Below are 13,013 nucleotides of genomic sequence, written 5' to 3'. Positions count from 1 at the left end.
GCACGCAACTGTGCACTGGGGAGCCGCTCAGGAGTTCAGAAACACTGCAGGAGGAGATCTGTGGGAGGAGATGAAGAGCTCCGTTTGAGATTTGTCGAGTGTGATGTATCTGTGATCTATTTCAGTGGAAACCTGAACTGGGCAGTTGGCGAGGTGACTGTGGCACTCAGAGGCGCAATCTGAGCTGAAGACATGGATTTGGGAGTCGTGTATATTGACAGTAAGGGAAACTAGAATAGTGAATGAGATTCTGTTTTGCAGAAAGACAGGAAGAGAATGAAGCGTGAAGAAAAGAAAAGCAAGACAGAGCCTTCCAGAAGCCTCAGCCTTTGTAGGCCGAGGAACAGGGGCTGGAGAAGCAGCCTCCAGGGGGTGTAGGAGGAACAGGAGGGACGCTGGGAGGATGGTGTCCAGGCACTGTGAAAACCCAAGGAAAGGTGTTCAAGCAGGTGGGTTAAATGATGCAGAGAGATTAAGTAAGCACGGATGAAAGAATGTGGCGTTGGCAATGGACAGGCCCTGGGTAATCTCTGAACAGGTTCAATAGAGGGGTGGGGACCGAAGACCAGTTGGAGTAGGTCCAGGTGACAGAGAGGTAGAGAGTAACAGAGACACTTTTTTGGAGGAGGCAGGGGCGGTACTAAGAATGGAACCCAGGGGCATTCTACCTCTGAGTGACACCCCCAGCCCTATTTTTAATCCTTTATTTTGAAACAGGGTCTCACTAAGTTGCAGAGGCCTCACTAAGTAGCTGAGGCTGGCGGAAAACCTGGATCCTCCTGTCTCCACCTCCCAAGTACAGGGATTACAAGCGTCATCATGTCCAGCCAGAAACACTCTTTCAGGAAGTTAGTGTGGAATGGGAAGGAGAAAACACTGAGAGAAACGATGGAATCCTAGGAAGAGGACTCTTTTGCAAAACAAGAGAGGAGAGAGATCATGGTTCTTTTTGGTGGTAGTGGGGTTCCTGGAAGCCCTTCTACCTCCAGGCTACACTCCCAGACCTATTTTATACTTTTTATTTGGAAACAGGGTCTCTTAATCCAGTGAGGTTGGCTTCGAACCTGCGCGATCCTCCTGTCTCTGCCTCCCAAGCGTGGGGATTACACCACACCAGGCAAGATCATGGTTCTAAGAATAGCAGGCAATCCCACTCAGGGCACAGGTGAAGGAATTGTCCTCAGTTTAAAAAGAAGCCTCTAGCTGGACATGGCGGTACACAACTGTAATCCCAGTACTCGGGAGGTTGAGTCAGGAGGATGACAAGCTTGAGGCCAGCCGCAACTTACTAAGACCCTGTTTTAAAATAAAAAGTAAATCCAGGCATGGTGGCGCATGCTTGTAATCCCAGCATTTGGGAGGCTGAGACAAGAGGATCATGGTTCAAGGACAGCCTCAGCTACTACTTAGTAAGGCCCTTTGGAACTCAGTGAGACACTGTTTCAAAATAAAGAATAAAAAATAGGGCTGGAGGTGTAGCTCGGAGGTAGAATGCTTCTGGGTTCCATCCCCAGTACCGCAATAAATAAATAAATAAATAAATAAATAAATAGTAAAGCAGCAAAGCAGGACTAGGAAAGTGTCCCAGAGGTAGAAGCCCCCTGGATTCAAACCCCAGTACCACACACCCACACCAAAAAAAAAGAGAAGAAAAAAGAAAGGAAGAAAGGAAGGAAGGAAACTAGGTAGGTAGGAAAGAAAGAAGGATCATCTAGCCCAGCATGGTGGTATGTGCCTGTAGTCCTAACTACTTGGGTCACTGAGGCAGGTGGATCTCTTGAGCTCACAAGGTCCAAACCAGCCTCTGCAACATAACCAGGGCCTAGCTCAAATGAAACAAAACAAAAAAACATCTATGTTTGTGACTCGCAGCCTGTTGTCCAAAATTGCCTGACTGAAGTCAAACATGTAGAATGAGATATTTGAACCCCCCTCCAAAAAAAAGTCAGAGACAAAATGCTGGCTACCTCTAGTGTCATCAGTCAAGCTACTCCTTAGACCTCTCTCTCCTGCAGCCTCTTTCTCCTTTCTCTCCTTCCTTCCCTTTCCCACTACCTGTTGGGTTTTTTCTTTGTTGGTTTGGTTTTAGTTGTTTTGTTTTGTTTTGCTTTTCTCCTGATTTCGCATTTTCTCTTGCTGCAACTGGCGCTGCCCATACAGCCAGGAAAATAGTCACCAACAGCCCCAGCTTCCCAAATTCCAAGCCTCAGCAGCTCTAGCGGAGCGAGGATTTTCTCGACCAGCATCTTTAAATCAATCCCCTGGACTCCACCGTCTCCTGCTTATGTAATGAATCATGAGGTGGCTCTTGGTGGTGGGGGGGGGTTGTCACTAGACAGGTACAAGGTCCCTGTAGAAAGGGACTGTCTGCTAATACAAACCTCATCTATGTGACAATTTTTATCCAGAGTTGGCTGGAACATTGAGAGAAGGCAGGGGAGCAAGAAGTCCCCTCTCTGTGCACATCCAACTCACTAGAGGCGTTTATATAATGCAATAAAGCAACTATTACAATACAGATGTGTCTGTATTGGCTGCTTTAAAGTCTGTATTATACATCCTTTTATAGACTTGAGAGCTTTATTTCCCTCCTACAACCATTACTGTTTCTTGTCTTGGCAACACTATAACTTTGGATTTCTCTACATACAATTCTTAATAGATCATCTAAATGCTTTTTTGACAGATGGGTTTCTTGATTGACTAAATTACTGCCATTTTTCTGATTTCTTAAGGAACATTTCACACAACCCCTATTTCACTCTAAACATAGAATTAGAGAATCTAGAGACTAACACAGCTAGGTCAGAATTTATCCCATATCACTATATAATTTCACAATCTTTAGAGAGCAATTTGACAATAAACATCAAAAGAGTCAAAGTAAGAAATGGGTTCTGTGCCTACAGACTTCTAGCACTAGTGAGATGAGTAAGTAAATTAGAGAATAGCAACTCAAGGGAGTATTAGATAGTTATTAAGATTATATATAATAAACAGTTGAAAAACAAAAGTAAATAATACCTGAAAACCAAAGTAAGAAGTGTAACTGTGCTTTGAAGTACATAAAGTTAAGTATCCCAAAGGATGAAGATTAGAATACAACACAGATAAATGAAAACAGTTCTTAGAGTGTTGTGCTTATAAACTAATAATAAGTGTCTTTAGCCTTAGAAGGCTCCAAAGATAAAAATAATTCACATAAAGCATTTGCTACATTGCCAGGCGTGTGGTGTGCTTTGGCTGTTATGTTGGCTGCCATATTATAATTTCTTAAGTGGCCGCCAGCAGCCAGCATCGTGACAAGGCACTTGGCAAACATTATTCATCTGATCCTCATGACAACCATAAGAGCGTTCTTAGTATCTTTGTCTTACTAACAAGGGAACCAAGGGTCAGAAAGTTTATGCAAATCAGATCACATGGTTAACATATGGTGAAGCAAAATTTGACCCTTTTTTTTTTTTTTGAAAACTGGAGTAAACCCCATCCCAGAGTAATTCTAATCTGTAGTAGGATTAAAACCTACGATTTGTGCTGTGCTTAAGGCCAAAGAAAATGGAGATTCTCAGCAAGCGGGAGAGTGGTGTGCGGGTACACTAAGGTCACACAGTGCCATTCCATCTCCATATGAAGGTACATCTGAAGAAGAGTAGCCACCATATCCTACTTATGGGTGTTCCGAAAGGAACAGTCAATGTTAGATAGTATACAGATGTAGTAATATTTCTCAGGAAGAAAGACTTTAGTCTCATACTGAAAAGGATACAGTATATTTGACAAGATTGTAAAAAAAATGTTAAAAAAAACCTACACCTAGACACATCAGTGTGAAGTTTCTGAGCTTCACAGAGGACAAAGGGAAGTGCTTCAGAGACCCAGAGGAAGAACAAAGGAGGGTGAGGGTGGGGTAGGAGAATGAGATCAGAGCGCAGGGGCTTCAGTTAGTCCCGGGGTCAGGACACACCAGGACACACCAGAGAGGAAAGGAAGGAAAGGAAGTCTGAAAGGGAAAAGTCCTGAAAGGCCAGGCAGCTCAAGCGGATGAGCAGGGCTTCTACCCTTCCTCAGGCTTCCTCAGAGGAAGAACCTTCACTTACTATTGGCCCTAAACACCTACTTAAGTAAGACAGATTCTGGGGGTTGAAATCAGAACAGAGGAGCATGTCTAAAAGCAATACTCCTATAAGGAGCAGTCAAGTTAGTAACGCTTTGTCCTCACAATCGCCTGGGCATAGCCTGGTAATCAAGGGCAAGGACTCCATAAAATATTTCTGCCACTGTTTTCTAACAGGAAAATCAAGTGAGGTGAAATATTTTATGTGTGTAAAGAGAACAAACAAATCTTTCCCATGACTAATTTATTTTTTTATACTCACCCAGCTGAATCTGTCCATATTTGAATACTGTCATTTGGAATCTTTTACTTTACTTAAATGCCTTTCTAGTAGTCATGTAGAACCCTGGAAAACCATACAGCCATGCTATTAAGAAACAGATTCAAGCCAGGCGTGGTGGCACATGTTTGTAATCCCAGCATTTGGGAGGCTGAGACAGGAGGACCTGGGTTCACAGACAGCCTCAGCTACTACTTAGTGAGGCCATTTGCCTCCATCTCTAGTATTGAAAAAAAAAAAAAAAAGCCAGATTCATAAAGCCTGATTATACTTTGCCAGTTAAAAAGATTATACTTAAGCTGAGCATGGTAATGCTGCACACTTGTAATCTCAGCATTTGGGAGGCTGAGACAGGAGGATTGCGGTTTGCAGGCAGTCTCAGCTACTTAGTGAGGCCCTCTGCCACTTGGTGAGACCCTGTTTCAAAATAAAGAATAAAAAATAGGGCTAGGGGTGTAGTTTGGTGTAGAATGCCCTTGGGTTCAATCCCCAGGACCGAAAAATTTAAAAATTCAAAAAATTTAAAAATATCATACTTAAGCCAGGCGTGGTGGTGCACGCTTGTAATCTCAGTACATGGGAGGTTGAGACAGGAGGATCCTGGTTTGCGGCCAACCTCAACTACTTAGTGAGGCCCTCCATAACTTAGTGAGACTCTGTTTCAAAAATAAAGAATAAAAAAATAGGGTTCCGGTATGGCTCAGAGGAAGAATACCCCTGAGTTCAATCCTCAGTACTACACACACACAAAAAGATAATACTTGATGCACAATAAAAAAGATAAATAGGGGAGCCTAAATTAATTGCACTTAGTTACCTTGAATATCTCCCTGCATCCTCTTCTCCATAACACTTCAAAGCACGTCACCAAATGGGGCAAAGTATCTTTATAAACTAACATAGTTTAAAAATCCTTCATTCTGAATGTATAACTTGATAGAACTCATTTTAATATTTTTTTGGAATTTTAAAGCAGGTGTGAAAGAAAGCAAAAGAATATGGTTTAAACTAGTAATAATTTTCTCCAAACACATGATTAATATAGCTCATGGTCAGATTATTCCATTAACTTTTCTCATTTGCTTCAGGTCCATTAACAAGCCAAGTGGTTATTAACTACCAGTAGCAACCAAGTTATTAAGACTGTATGGCTTATGTAAGGAACCTGAGAAAGGAAAATGACCATCTGTTCTGATGGCATCTGTCTCTCTACCCTCTACCGGGCTTCTCTGTGTCTTATTAATGGCATTCTCTGTTCACTCAGAGACTGCACAATCATTAATTCCATCCTGGTTGTTGGACATCACACTTGAGCTTTGCAAAGGCTTGTGGAACTGTCTTTAGGTCATTTATAAGAATCTCTACACATTCTTTCAGCTTTTGAACAGTTTTATAGTGAAAAGATTTAATACACAACATGGCTTTCATCATTTCAATTTATCTTAATGTCAAGGTCACTTGGGTCTCTTGGATATGTTAATTTCTTAGCCATGCATGTGTGGAGAGCTTCACTTTAAATATTTTTCCAGAATGTAGCCATAACTATTACCAGGATGTAATCTATACCTATGTAGCTGTTATAGATTTTTACAGTATACTGCTAGTGGAAAAAAAAAAGTAGGCTATTAGCCAGGCATGGTGGCTCATATCTGTAATCCCAGTATTTGGAAAAGTTGGAGACCTGTAATCCCAGTACTTGGAGACAGAAGGATCACAGGTTTGAGTCCAGCACACAATAACTTAGAGAGACCCTGTTTCAAAAATAAAATTTAAAAGGGCTAGCTAGAGATAGAGCTTGGAGGCAGAACTCCCCTTGGTTCGATCTCCAGTACCACAAAAAAAAAAAAAAAAAGCATAGTATCAAATGGTACAATGCAGCAGGATCCTATTTGGTGTGAAATGGGCATGTGCATGTTGTATGTGTGTGTAAATTTGGAAGAGAGCACCCCAAGTGTTAGCAGTGGTTGTCATAGGTCTTAGATTATAATACAGAGTCCACCAAGTGTTGAAAACAGGGACATTAGAGCACACTGCCTCCACCCAAGTCCTACCCCCGGTCCTTCCTGGCTATGAATTTAGGCTCTCCAGTCTTTGTCATGTCTTGTTTTCTCATCTATTATAGAAGCTATTTTATGTAAAGTATTTGCAATAGTGCTTCGCATGTAGTAAGAAACTTTATGAGTATTTATTATTATCGCTGGTGGCTTTTTCTTCTTTATTTGTATTTGGTGATTTTTCTATAATGAAAGTTTTCACAGTATATTCAAGGTTATTAAAATATTATTATTATTATTATTATTATTATTATTATTATTATTAGGTTTAGTACTAGAAATTGAACCCAGGGCATTCTACCTCCAAGCTATAACCCCAGTTCTATTTATTTATTTATTTATTTATTTAGAAACAATCTCTCTAGGTTGGTGAGAATTTCACTACTTACTGAAGCTGTCCTTGAACCTGCAGTCCTCCTGTCTCAGCCTGCTACGTACTGGCATTACAAGTATGCAATATCATGCCTGGCTTAAGGTTATTGAACTTATATTAAAAATGTTTAAGCTGCACACCAAATCACAATAAGGTTGACTTGAAGCCTTTCTGGTTTTAATCATTTCCTGTCATCTTTCTGCTGAATTGAATATTTTCTTGTTTTTGTGATTGAAAAGCAGTTTGCCCCTATTATTAAGAACATATAGTTTGTAATAAGAAGGCATAAAAGAAGACATTTTATCCTTGAAATTTTGGTAAAATGTAAAGTTGTCATATCAACCCCAATCATATTTCTCATATAATGATAACATTTTACGTTTCTACAAAAGTGGTCAAAACATAGTCCTACATTTAAGTCCTTCATATTAGTTTCCCCTCCCCTCTTTTAGAACTCTGCAATGAGGAGTCTGTTTTGAACACAAAATGTTAGCAAATGTTTTAGATAATGGAAGAAGGAAGTGAGTAAATCAAGATACCATGTACTCTCAATACTAACTTAATAAAACCCTACTATGCAGTCAATACAATTTCAGCTCTAGAAGCCACAAAGTGATAGCGGGACAATTCAGACCTTCAGACCAAGACAGCCCTTGGGGTCCCATGGGGAGCTAGATGGCTCCAGAATTAGCACTTTTGGCAATGTGTGAGAAGCCCAGGTGAGTCTTCTGCAGCCAAGTTTAAGAACCCCAAGCATAGGAGACAGCAGCATTTCAAAGACTTTGGTGTGCATCCTCCAAAAGATAATCCTGAATGAGTCATACTGTTGGGGTGAGTTCTCGGCTCAGGAACTCGGGGTCTGCAGGGTCCTTGGCTAACGTGATGGAAAAGAATTTCAGCACGCGCCAGTTAGAGACATAGACAGAGATTTATTGGGGAAAGGGGAGGAAATACACATTCAAGAGAGAATGCGGCCCCTCAAGATGAGGAAGGCATTTTGGGGAGTTCAGGGTTCTCTTCTTATAGGGGACTTTCGTGAGGGGTGGGCTAGAGAAGGGATGTGAGGATGAGCTCGGTCCGGTAGTCCCAAGGCGGTTTATGGTGGGCAGGTGGTCTGGTCGGCCTTAGGGTGGATGAGCTCAGTCCAGTAGTCCCGAGGCGCTTCCTGATGGTCTGTGGTCTGGTCAGCCTTAGGGTGGGTGATCTTGGGTTGATTGGGGTCCTCATTAGTTGATTGACAGATAAGCTAGGATATCCTAAATTATAGGTGTCCTAGGAAATATTGTTACTCTAGGATCTACAGGTTTCCCAAGAATTTATGGTAGAGTCAGGCCTGGGAAAGAGAACTGGTTTGTGGACTAGAGGCAGAGGCACTTCAGCTCCAGGTTCTTATATTAAAGTTATATTTTTACTTTTCCTTCCTGTCTGTCTCCTTTCTACCTACTTATTCCTTCTATCCTACATCAATACTGTCACACGGAATTAAGTGAGAAATTGAACTTAGAGCACATTGCAAAGCCCCACAGCTTTATATGAATGTCATGGGTCCTGCCTCCTGGTGCCGTTGACTTTCCTCCCCTGCCCCCATCTGCTCAATGCCCTGTGCCTCTCCAGTGAGGAAGTGGTCATCAGGACCCTCAGAGACCCACAGCCCAGCAGGGGGCGCAGACCTGCCACCCGCAGAGACCTTTCAAGTTAGAGGGAGAATTTTTGATACATTCTCTGAGTCCAAATACAGTCACTTAAATTGAGAGTTGAAATATGGAGAAACACTTGAAGAAGAAAAAAAACAAACAACACACAAGCCGAAAGAAAAAAGAGCCTTGTTGAGTAGAACAAAGAGAAAGAAGGAAGATAAGCTCCTGGGTGAAATGGGCATGGAAATACAAAAGCCCATGAGTACTGAGATGAAAGTTGGGCCTGATTCAGGAGAAAGGAAGCCAACAAAGGAATGTTACACGTTGCCCTGAGTTACATGTTTCTTTCCTTTTTTTTTTTTTTTTTTTTAAGAATCTGAACAACTGAAATCAGGAAACACCTGGGCTTGTTAACATTAGTTAGGAAATGACTTTAAAAACTTGGACTCAGTTTGAAATAACTGATGGTAGGCAGTGATATCATTCTAGCATCTATGTTTCCACGTAAATGCACGGGCTGTTTCTCTTCGTTCAGGGCCATTTTTTGTAATAGCAACCGAAGACTCAATACCGTATATATAGGGAGTAATTGTTCTGTATTTTAAGTTTTAAATGTATGTGGCATTTAGCCATGCATGTTTTTGGTCCCATTTATGATTATCCGAGGATTGTCATTAATCTGAGATGAAATAAATGTATAGGATGATCATTTTAAGATAAAAGACAAAAACAGAGCATTTGTAAGAGGACAGGCTAGGAAGTAAAACTAAGAACATCAAAAAATTGGATATATTAGAAAACATGCCAGAGAACCCCAGATCAAACCTTTATTTTACAAACCAGGAGCTAAAATCAGAAATTGAAGCCAGGTAAAATAGTGCGTGTGCGTAATCTCAGTATTTGAGAGGCCGAGACCAGAGGATCTCAGGTTTACAGCCAGCCTCAGAAATTTATTGAGGCCCTCAGCAATTTAGTGAGACCCTGTCTCAAAAATAAATAGATAAATAGATAGATAAATAAATAAATTGAACTCGAGGTGTAGCTCAGAGGTAGAAAAAGAAGTTGTACATTTGCCAGGCTGTTGATCACATATTTTCTAGGTCTTCAAAATGTGGGCTCAGAGCTCCCAAGAACAAGTTCCATTCTCAAGTAAACTACTGAACTAACAGGCCTTATCAGGGCTTGATTTGTATAAACAGCATTATCATTTATATTGCTTTGATATGCTTTGCTAAACAATAAAGTAAAACACCTAAGTCATAATGCGGTCAATGATCCATATCAGCTTTCTTAGAAATACAGTGTCGGCCAAGTTTGTTACTGACATTTTCCTTTGATGTATCAGTTAAACTATCAACAATGAAAAATGTTACTTTTGATGTTTTTAAGAAAATAATATGTTAAGCTGCACCACTGAACAAAGTTTGTATAGATCCTTTGTAAATTTACTGTATCTGTTTTAAAAATAGAAGTGTAGAATAGACTTTGTTCTACCAGACTTTTGTATTAAACACATGACAAAAACACTGTAATGAGACTTACAGATGTATATTCATGTTAATTATTTATTATTATATTTATAAATGTTAATTATAATAATTTCAGTGACCCTCAATGAACTAGTGATTGTTAAGGTTATATTAAGAATATATAAAGAATAACAATCACCTATAATCCCAGTACTCAGGAGGCTTGAGACAGGAAGACTTTGAGGCCAATCTTAGCAACTTAGCAAAACTCTCAGCAACTTTGCAAGGCCCTATTTCAAAATATGAAGGGCCGCCGTGAGTGTAACTAGGAGATAGAATGCCCCTGGGTTCAATCCCCAATACTAAAAAAAAAAAAAAAAAGAAAGAGAGAGAGAGAGAAAGAATGTATAATAATCATCAAGAACAGTGACTTGATATAAAAGTGAAAAAAAGATCTTTCAAACTGTTGGGGTGAGCTCTCAGCTCAGGAACTCAGGGTCTGCAGGGTCCTTGGCTAATGTGACGGAAAAGAATTTCAGCATGCACCAAGGGGAGGAAATAGACATTCAAGAGAGAATGTGGGCCCCTCAAGATGAGGAAGACCATCTTACAAATCGGATGGCTCTGGATATATTAACTGCGGCACAGGGTGCAATTATTAAAACAGAACATTGTGCTTATATTCCTGATAATTCTAAAAATATATCTTCTGCATTACAAGACCTTCATTCTCAAATCAACAATATGTCTGATTCTGACCCAAGTTTCAATGACCTGCTAATCTCCTGGTTTTCTGGAATATCTTGGTGGAAAAAAGTCCTCATTTCCTTGGCCAGTATACTTTGCGTAGGAATACTTCTCTGTTGTTTGATTTACTGTTATTGTGGGCTTGCCTTCTCTTCCAGGATATCAAAGAGCAATGGTTCTACAACCAGCAGACCCCGGCCTTCCTATGTCTCCTTTAGATCAGTTAGGAAGAGACTTTCGATCCCTGGCTAGGCAGGGACAACGACCCTCATAAGCTCGAAGCAGTTATAGAAGTCAGACCTTCGACCTTCTGCACCCCTTAAGATTAAGGGATCGAAGTCTGGGGGGCAGGAAATGATGTAGGATAGAAGAAATAAGTAGGTAGAAAGAAGACAGACAGGAAGGAAAAGTAAAAAATATAACTTTGATATAAGAACCTGGAGCTGAAGTGCTTCTGCCTCTAGTCCACAAACCAGTTCTTTTCCCAGGCCTGACTCTACCATAATTTTTTGGGAAAACTGTAGATCCTAGAGTTAACAATATTTCTGAGAAAACTTATAATTTAGGATATCCCAGCTTATCCGTCAATCAACTAATGAAGACCCCAATCGACCCAAGATCATCCACCCTAAGGCTGACCAGACCACAGACCATCAGGAAGTGCCTCGGGACTACTGGACTGAGCTCATCCACCCTAAGGCTGACCGAACTACCTACCCACCATAAACTGCCTTGGGACTACAGGACTGAGCTCATCCTTGTATACCATCTCCAGTCCACCCCTCGTGAAAGTCCCCTATAAGAAGAGAACCCTGAACTCCCCAAAATGCCTTCCTCATCATGAGGTGGCCCGCATTCTCTCTTGAATGTGTATTTCCTTCCCTTTTTCCCAAATAAACCTCTGTTTATGTCTCTAACCGGCACGTGCTAAAATTCTTTTCCATCACATTAGCCAAGGACCCTGCAGACCCTGAGTTCCTGAGCCAAGAACTCACCCCAACAAAACCAGAGCTATAGCTCAGGGGTACAGCATGTGCTTAGCCTACATTAGGCCCTGGGTTTGATCCCCAGCAACAAAGGAAGGGAGGGAGGGACGAAGGGAGGATCTTTAAATGAAAAGAGAAAAATGTGCCATGTGAGCATGGTGGCACACGCCTGTAATCCCAGCACTTGGGAGGCTGAGACAGAAGGACCCAGGTTTGAGGACAGCCTCAGCAATATAACAAGACTCTCAGAAACCTAGTGAGACCCTATTTCAAAAGAAATAAAAAATAAAAAGATCTGGGGGTATAGCTTGGAAGTAGAACACCCCTGGATTTGATCCCTAGTACAAGAAAGAAAGAAAAAAAGAAAAGGAGGGAAAGAGGGAGGGAGGGAAGGAGGAAAGAAGGAAGGGAGGGAAGGAGGGAGGGAGGGGAAAATGTGGCTTTGTGTTTGGATACTTTACTAAGGTGTATGTTACTCACTGAAACACAAATAAGAGGACCTCGACTTATGCCCATTTAGAATTACTGATGCTGGACTTGCCTTCCCACTAAAAACAACTAGAAATGTGGTGACTGACCTCAGGCACTTGACAACAACATCCCAGGACTATGATCCTTGACAGAAATGAAATACAAAGTGGTCTTCACATCTTCTTCAGCTTTCTTTCTGGGAACACAAAACTGGTCTAAAAAGAAGTAAAATCGGAGGGAATCTGGAAGTCTTGCACAGATACAAAGATCCAAATACAAGGCTACTGTGACTGTCTTCCCTGGAATGTATAAGGCAGCACACCAGAAAGGAAGGAGCTGTGCAGATTGAGGACTGCAAAGACTTCACAGGGATTCCCCTGCAGCCCATGGGTGGGATGAGACACCACGAGGTCCAGCAGAGAAAGGCGGGTGAGTAGGGAACTGAGACTGCGGGTGAGTAGGGGCCCAGAGACTGCAGGCTGTGCAGTGCTGGAAACAGCGGATATAGTCCTTGCCCAGGTGGAGGGACCTTCTTAAGCACCTTGTGCATTCATTCAATGAAAACTCCCAAATGGCCACACCTTAGGAGTAAGCACCGAGTCCTAGAGAAAGGACCAAGCCTCAGGACTGAGGGCAAAAGGAAGCAGAATTGCCCTAACCAGTAACAAAATGAGGCCTGGCAAGACAAGAGGCTATGTCAGTAACTTGATAACTTGGAAAGAATAAACCTAAAGCCAGGCATGGTGGTGCACGCTTATAATCCCAGCACTTGGGAGGCTGAGACAGGATGATCGTGCAGGTTTGAAACCAGCCTCAGCTACTTAGGCTTTCAGCAACTTAGTGAGACCCTGTTTCCAAATAAAATGTAAAAATAAGTCT

This window comes from Muscardinus avellanarius (genome assembly GCF_963383645.1).
Source record: "Muscardinus avellanarius genome assembly, chromosome: 12".
Classification (NCBI taxonomy): domain Eukaryota; kingdom Metazoa; phylum Chordata; class Mammalia; order Rodentia; family Gliridae; genus Muscardinus; species Muscardinus avellanarius.
Note: the sequence above shows the minus strand (reverse complement) of the source record.